Raw genomic sequence first — 6,630 nt, forward strand, 5'->3', positions numbered from 1 at the left:
CACAAGTGCAGATCTCGTCCCTATATTTATAAACTGTTGATTTAGGTTAAAACATTGAATAGAGGTTGCGCACTACTAAATCCCACATCCTCCAATCAGCACACCAGACCTCACCAATCTGCCGATATGAGATTGTACCGGGCCTGCGAGAGTGCGTGCACCGAGGTTCTCTGCTGATGCACTACAGGCCTTGGTGCAAGAGGTGACCAGAAGGAAGGGCATCCTATATCCGTAGGGGAGCAAGAGGACCTCCAGACATAGATCAAGAGGCAGGGGGAGGCAGTAGCGGACGAGGTCATGCCAGGAGCATAGCACCACAAACATGGTTGCAGTGCAGGAAGAAGTTCAATGCTTTGACACGAGTGATCAAGGTGAGTGAGGTCAAATGTCAAGTGGCGTCTCCTACCAACTGCACCACAAGCCGTATCCACTGCTCCACACACTACAATCCTCATCACCCACATCCCAACAAACTCTTCCAATCAATACTCAACTGTTCCAATTAAATGCTTCATCTCACCCTCGCACATTACAACTGTTGCAAGCCGCACACCCACAACTCACAGGTCATAGATAGTGGCAGCTATTCAACCATGACAGGTTCTGCACGCAAGAGCAGGACACTCACCGACACACGCCCGATTTCCTGCAGGAGAAAGTGACGCATCACAGGAGATAGCGAGTGGCAGTGGCATTTATTCCCTCCAGCCTGTTCCGCTATTCAATAAGATCATGACTGATCTGTGACCTAACTCCATAAACCTGCCTTAGCCCCATATCCCTTAATACCCTTGGTTAACTAAAATCTATCAATCTCAGGTTTAAAATTCACAATTGAGCTAGCATCAACTGCCGTTGGCAGAAGAGAGTTCCAAGCTGCTACCACCCTTTGCGTGTAGAAGAGTTTCGTAACTTCACTCCTGAAAGTCCTGGCTCTAATTATTGGGATATCTCCCCTGATCCGAGACTCCCCCAACAGTGGAAATAGTTTTTTTCTAGCTACCCTATCAGTTCCCCTTAACATTTTGAAAACTTCGACCAAATCATCCCTTAATCGTCTAATTTCCAATGAATCCAGCCCTAGTCTGTGTAATCTATCCTTGTAATTTAACCCTTGGAGTCCAGGTATCATTCTAGTAAATCTGTGCTGCCCTCCCTCCAACGCCAATATATCATTCCGACTGTGCAATACCCAAACCTGAAGACGGTTTTCCATGTGTGGTCTAACAAATGCATTGTATAGCTGTAGCATCACATCTACCACCTTGTATTCTCGTCTTGTAGATGCAAAGGCCAGCATTCCATTAAACGTTTTGATTATCTGCTGTACCTGTCCATGACATTTTAATAAACGAGGTACATTGACCCCTCAGTTTCTTTGGACCATCACTGTTTCGAGAATTTCACCATTTAGAAAGTATTCTGATCTATCCTTTTTGGGTCCAAAGTGGATGACCTCACACTTGGCTACATTGAAATCCATCCTGTCTGTAACTCACTCCCAGGTGTCCGTTATTCTACATATAAACGACCCGAACCCCATGATTAGATTCCAGTCTGTAATTCACTCGTGGGTATCCGTTATTTTATATATAAACCACCCGAACCCCATGATTAGATTCCAGTCTGTAACTCACTCCTGCGTATCCGTTATTCTATATAAAAAACACCCGAACCCCTTGATTAGATTCCAGTCTGTCACTAACTCGTGGGTATCCGTTATTTTATATATAAACCACCCGAACCCCTTGATTAGATTCCAGTCTGTAACTCACTCCTGGGTCTCCGTTATTTTATACATGAACCACCGGAACCCCTTTATTAAATTCCTGTCTGAACTCATTCCTGGGTATACGTTGTTCCACATATAAACAACGGGAACCCCAGGATGAGATTCCAGTCGATATCGTACTCCTTGGTATCCGTTATTCTACATAAAAACCACCCGAAACCCTCGATTAGATTCCAGCATTTCTCTGCGAGAAGAGTTTACACTTAAACACTTTCATGATGATTAGAAATTAATGATTCCGTGTCAGTGATACTCACCACCAAAGAATAAAGTAATTCTCTATTATTCTATCACTGATCCTCACAAACAGAGGATACAGTAATTCTCTATTACTGTATCACTAATCTTCACAGCTAGAGGATACAGTAATTCTCTATTACTGTATCATTAATCCTCACAGCCAGAGGATAAAGTAACACTCGATTACTCTTTCATTGATCTTTAAAACCAGAGGATGCAGTAATTCTCTATTACTCCATCACTGAACCTCACAAACAGAGGATGCAGTAATTCTCTATTTCTCTATCACTAATCCTCACAACCAAAGGATACAGTAATACTCGATTACTCTTTCATTGATCTTCACAATCAGTGGATACAGCAATTCTCTATTACTCTGTCACTGATTCTCACAACCAGGTGATATAGTATTTCTCTATTACATAAGAACATAAGAAGTAGGTGCAGGAGTATGCCAACCGGCCCCTCGAGCCTTTTCCGTCATTCAAAAAGAACATGGCTGATCTTCTACCTCAATGCCATTTTCCTGCACCATCCCCATATCACTTGATGCTTTTAAAATCTAGAAATCTAACAATCTCTGTTTTGAATGTACTAAATGACTGAGCCACCACAGCCCTCTGGAGCAGAGAAATCGAAAGATTCACCACCCTCTGATGAAGAAATCTCTCCTCATCTCAGTCCTAAATGGCCTACCCTTTATTCTGAGACTGTGACCCCTGGTTCTAGACTCCCCAGCCAGGGGAAACATTCTCCCTGCATCTACCCTGTCGAGCCCTGGAATAATGTTTGTAAGTTTCAATGAGATCACCACTCATTCTTCTAAACTCTTTTGAATAGAGGCTTCGTCTAATCAAGCTCTCCTTATACGACAATCCCGCCATCCCAGGAATCAGTCTGGTGAACCTTCGTTGCACTCTCTCCATGGCAAGTATATGCATTCTTAGGTAAGTAGACGAAAATTGTACACAATATTCCTGGTGCGGTCTCACCAAGGCCCAATATAATTGCAGGAAGACATCTTTACCCCTGTACTCAAATTCTTTTATAATAAAGGCCAACATACCATTTCCCTTTGTAATTGCTTGCTTCACCTGCATGTTCGCTTTCAGTGACTCATGCACAAGGACACCAAAGTTCCTTTGAACATAAACATTTGCCAAACTCACAATATGTAAAAAATGCTCTACATTTCTGTTCTTCCTACCAAAGTGGATAACTTCACATTTTTCCACGTGATATTCCATCTGCCATGTTCTTCCCACTCACTTAGCCTGTCTATATCCCCTTCAAGCCTCTTTGCATCCGCCTCACAACTCCCATTCCCACCGAGTTTTGCATCATCAGCAAACTTGGAAATCATACATTTGGTCCCCTCATCCAAATCATTGATACAGATTGTGAATAGCTGGAGCCCAAGCACCGATCCCTGCAGTAACCCACTAGTCACAGCCTGCCTACCTGAAAAATACCTCTTTATTCCTACACTCTGTTCTCTGTCTTTTAACAAATTCTCAATCCACGCCAGTATAATACCCCCAATTCAATGTGCTCTAACTTTGTTCACCATCCTCCTGTGTGGGATTTTATTGAAAGCCCTCTGAAAATCCAAATACAGCACATCCACTAGTTCCCCCTTATCTATTCTAATATTTACATCCTCAAAGAACTCCAATAGTTTTGTCAATCATGATTTCCCTTTCATAAATCCATGATAACTCTGCCAAATCATATTATTATTTTCAAAGTGCCCGGTTATTACATCCTTTATCATAGCTTCCAGCATTTCCCTAATACTGATGTCAGGCTAATAGGTCTGTAGTTCCCTGCTTTCTCTTTCCATCCTTTCTTAAATAGTGCGGTTAAATTGCTACCCTGCAATCTGCAGGAACCGTTCCAGAATCGATAGAATTTTGGAAGGTGACAACCAATGCATTCATTATTTCTATAGCCACCTCTTTCAAAGTCCTGGGATGCAGATCATCAGGTCCTTGGGATTTATTAACTTTCTGTCCCATTAATTTCTCCAGTATTTTTTTTTACTAATACTAATTTATTTCAGTTCCTCTGTCCAGCCAGACCCTTGGTTCTCCAGTATTTCTGATAGGTTTTTTTGTGTCACCTTCCGTGAAGACAGGTGCAAAATATTTGTTTAATTTCTTTGCCATTTCCTTCTTCCCCATTATAAATTATCCCGTCTCTGTCTGTAAGGGAACCAGATTTGCCTTCTCCAGTCTTTTGTTTTTTACATTCCTATAGATGCTTTTACAGTCCGTTTTTATGTTTCTCGCTAGTTTACTCTCATATTCTATTTTCACTTTCTTTATCCATTTCTTAGTCCTCCTTTGCTAAATTCCAAAATGTTCCCAATCCTCAGGCTTACTGCTTTTTCTGGCAAATTGGTGTGCCTCTTTCTTTGATTTAATACTATCGTTAATTTCCCTTGTTAGCCACAGTTAATCACTTTTCCTGTTGGGTTTTATGTGCCTTAAAGGAATATATAATTGATTTTTTTTATTCGTTCGTGGGATGTGGACGTCGCTGGCAAGTCCAGCAATTATTGTCCATCCATAATTGTCCTTGAGAAGGTGGTGGTGAGCCGCCTTCTTAAACCGCTGCAGTCCGTGTGGTGAGGGTTCTGCCACAGTGCTGTTCGGTAGGGAATTTCACGAATTTCACAAAGTGACGATGAAGGAACCCCGATATATTTCTCAGTCTGCATGGTGTGTGACTTGGAGGGGAACGTGCAGGTGATGTTATTCCCATGTGCCTGCTCCCCTTGTCCTTCTAGGTGGTAGAGGTCGCGGGTTTGGGAGGTGCTCTTGAAGACTCCTTGGCGATCTGTTGCATTGCATCCTGTGGATGGTCCACACTGCAGCCACGGTACGCCGGTGGTGAAGGGAGTGAATGTTTATGGTGGTGGATGGGGTGCCAATCAAGCGGGCTGCTTTGTCCTGGATGGTGTCGAAATTCTTGAGTGTTGTTGGAGCTGCACACATCCAGGCAAGTGGAGAGTATTCCATCACCCTCCTGACTTGTGCCTCGTTGATGGTTGAAAGGCTTTGGGAGACAGGAAGTGAGTCACTCGCCGCAGAATTCCAGTCCCTGACCTGCTCTTGCAGCCATAGTATTTATGTGGCTGGTCCAGTAAAGTTTTTGGTCAATGGTGACCCCCAGGATGTTGATGCTGGGGGATTCGGCGATGTTAATGCCTTTGAATGTCAAGTCGAGGTGGTTAGAATATCACTTTTTGGAGATGGTCATTGCCTGGCACTTGTCTGGCGCGAATGTTACTTGCCACTTATGAGCCCAAGCCTGGATGTTGTACAGATCTTGCTGCATGCGGGCACCGACTGCTTCATTATCTGAGGGGTTGCGAATGGAACTAAAAACTGAACAATCATCAGCGAACAACCCCATTTCTGACATTATGATGGAGGGAAGTTTGCAAATTATGCATAAATTCATTAAATGCTAGCCATTGCATGTCTGCTGTCATACCTTTTAATGTAGTTCCCCAATCAACCACATCCAACTTGCGCCTCATAGCTTCGTAGATTCCTTTCTTTAGATTTAAGACCCTAGTTTTTAATTGAACTACATCAGTTTCAAACTTAATAGAGAATTCTATTATATTATGGTCACGTTTCCCTAAGGTCTCCTTTACAACAAGATTTTTGATTAACCCTTTCTCATTGAATAATACTAGATCTAAAATAGCCTGTTCCCGAGTTGGTTCCTCAAAATACTGATTTCGAAAACCATCTAATATACATTCCAGGAATTCGTCCTCCAAAGTATTCGTGCTAATTTGGTTTGCCTAATCTATATGTAGATTAAAGTCCCCCAGTATTACTGTAATACCCTTGTTACATGTGTTTCCAATGTCCTGCTTTATACCGTGCTCCACATTACCGCTACTTTTCGATGGCCTATAAACAACTGCCACCAATGTGATCTGACCGTTGCTGTTTCTTAGCTCCACCAAAACTGATTCTACATCTTTACCTTCTGTGCCATCAGCACTGTTGTACTGATCTCATCCTTTATTTACAGCGCTATCCCACCTCCTTTTCCTTTTTGCCTGTCGTTCCTAAATGTCGAATATCCTTGAATATTCAGCTCCCAGCATTGGTCATCCTGCAGCCACGTCTCCTTAATGGCAATTAGATCATACCCATTTCCTTCTAGTTGTGCGGTCAATTCATCTACCTTGTTGTGAATGCTGCGTGCATTCAGATAAAATGCCTTTAATTTTGCGTTTTCAACATTTTTTCCTATATTGACCTTATTTGCTGCTGGCCTTTGTTTCCGCTGCCTTCCAATTTCACTTGCTACTTTTCTGCCTTCCATTTCTAGCTTTCTTACTCTCCTTTCTGAATGTCCTCTCAGTTTCCCACCACAGAGACACCCCCCCCCCCCCCCCGCCCGCCCCACCCCCCGCCAAGTTAGTTTAAATCATCCCCAACCGCACTAACAAACCTTCCACATTACTCTATCAAACTTCATGATTTAAAATTTTAGTCTCCTCTGCTGTATATCCGTGGATATAATCGAGTAACAAATCCGTCCACAGACAGTTTCCCTTGTATGGCCTC

The sequence above is a fragment of the Heptranchias perlo genome, unplaced genomic scaffold (genome assembly GCF_035084215.1).
Source record: "Heptranchias perlo isolate sHepPer1 unplaced genomic scaffold, sHepPer1.hap1 HAP1_SCAFFOLD_64, whole genome shotgun sequence".
Classification (NCBI taxonomy): Eukaryota; Metazoa; Chordata; class Chondrichthyes; order Hexanchiformes; family Hexanchidae; genus Heptranchias; species Heptranchias perlo.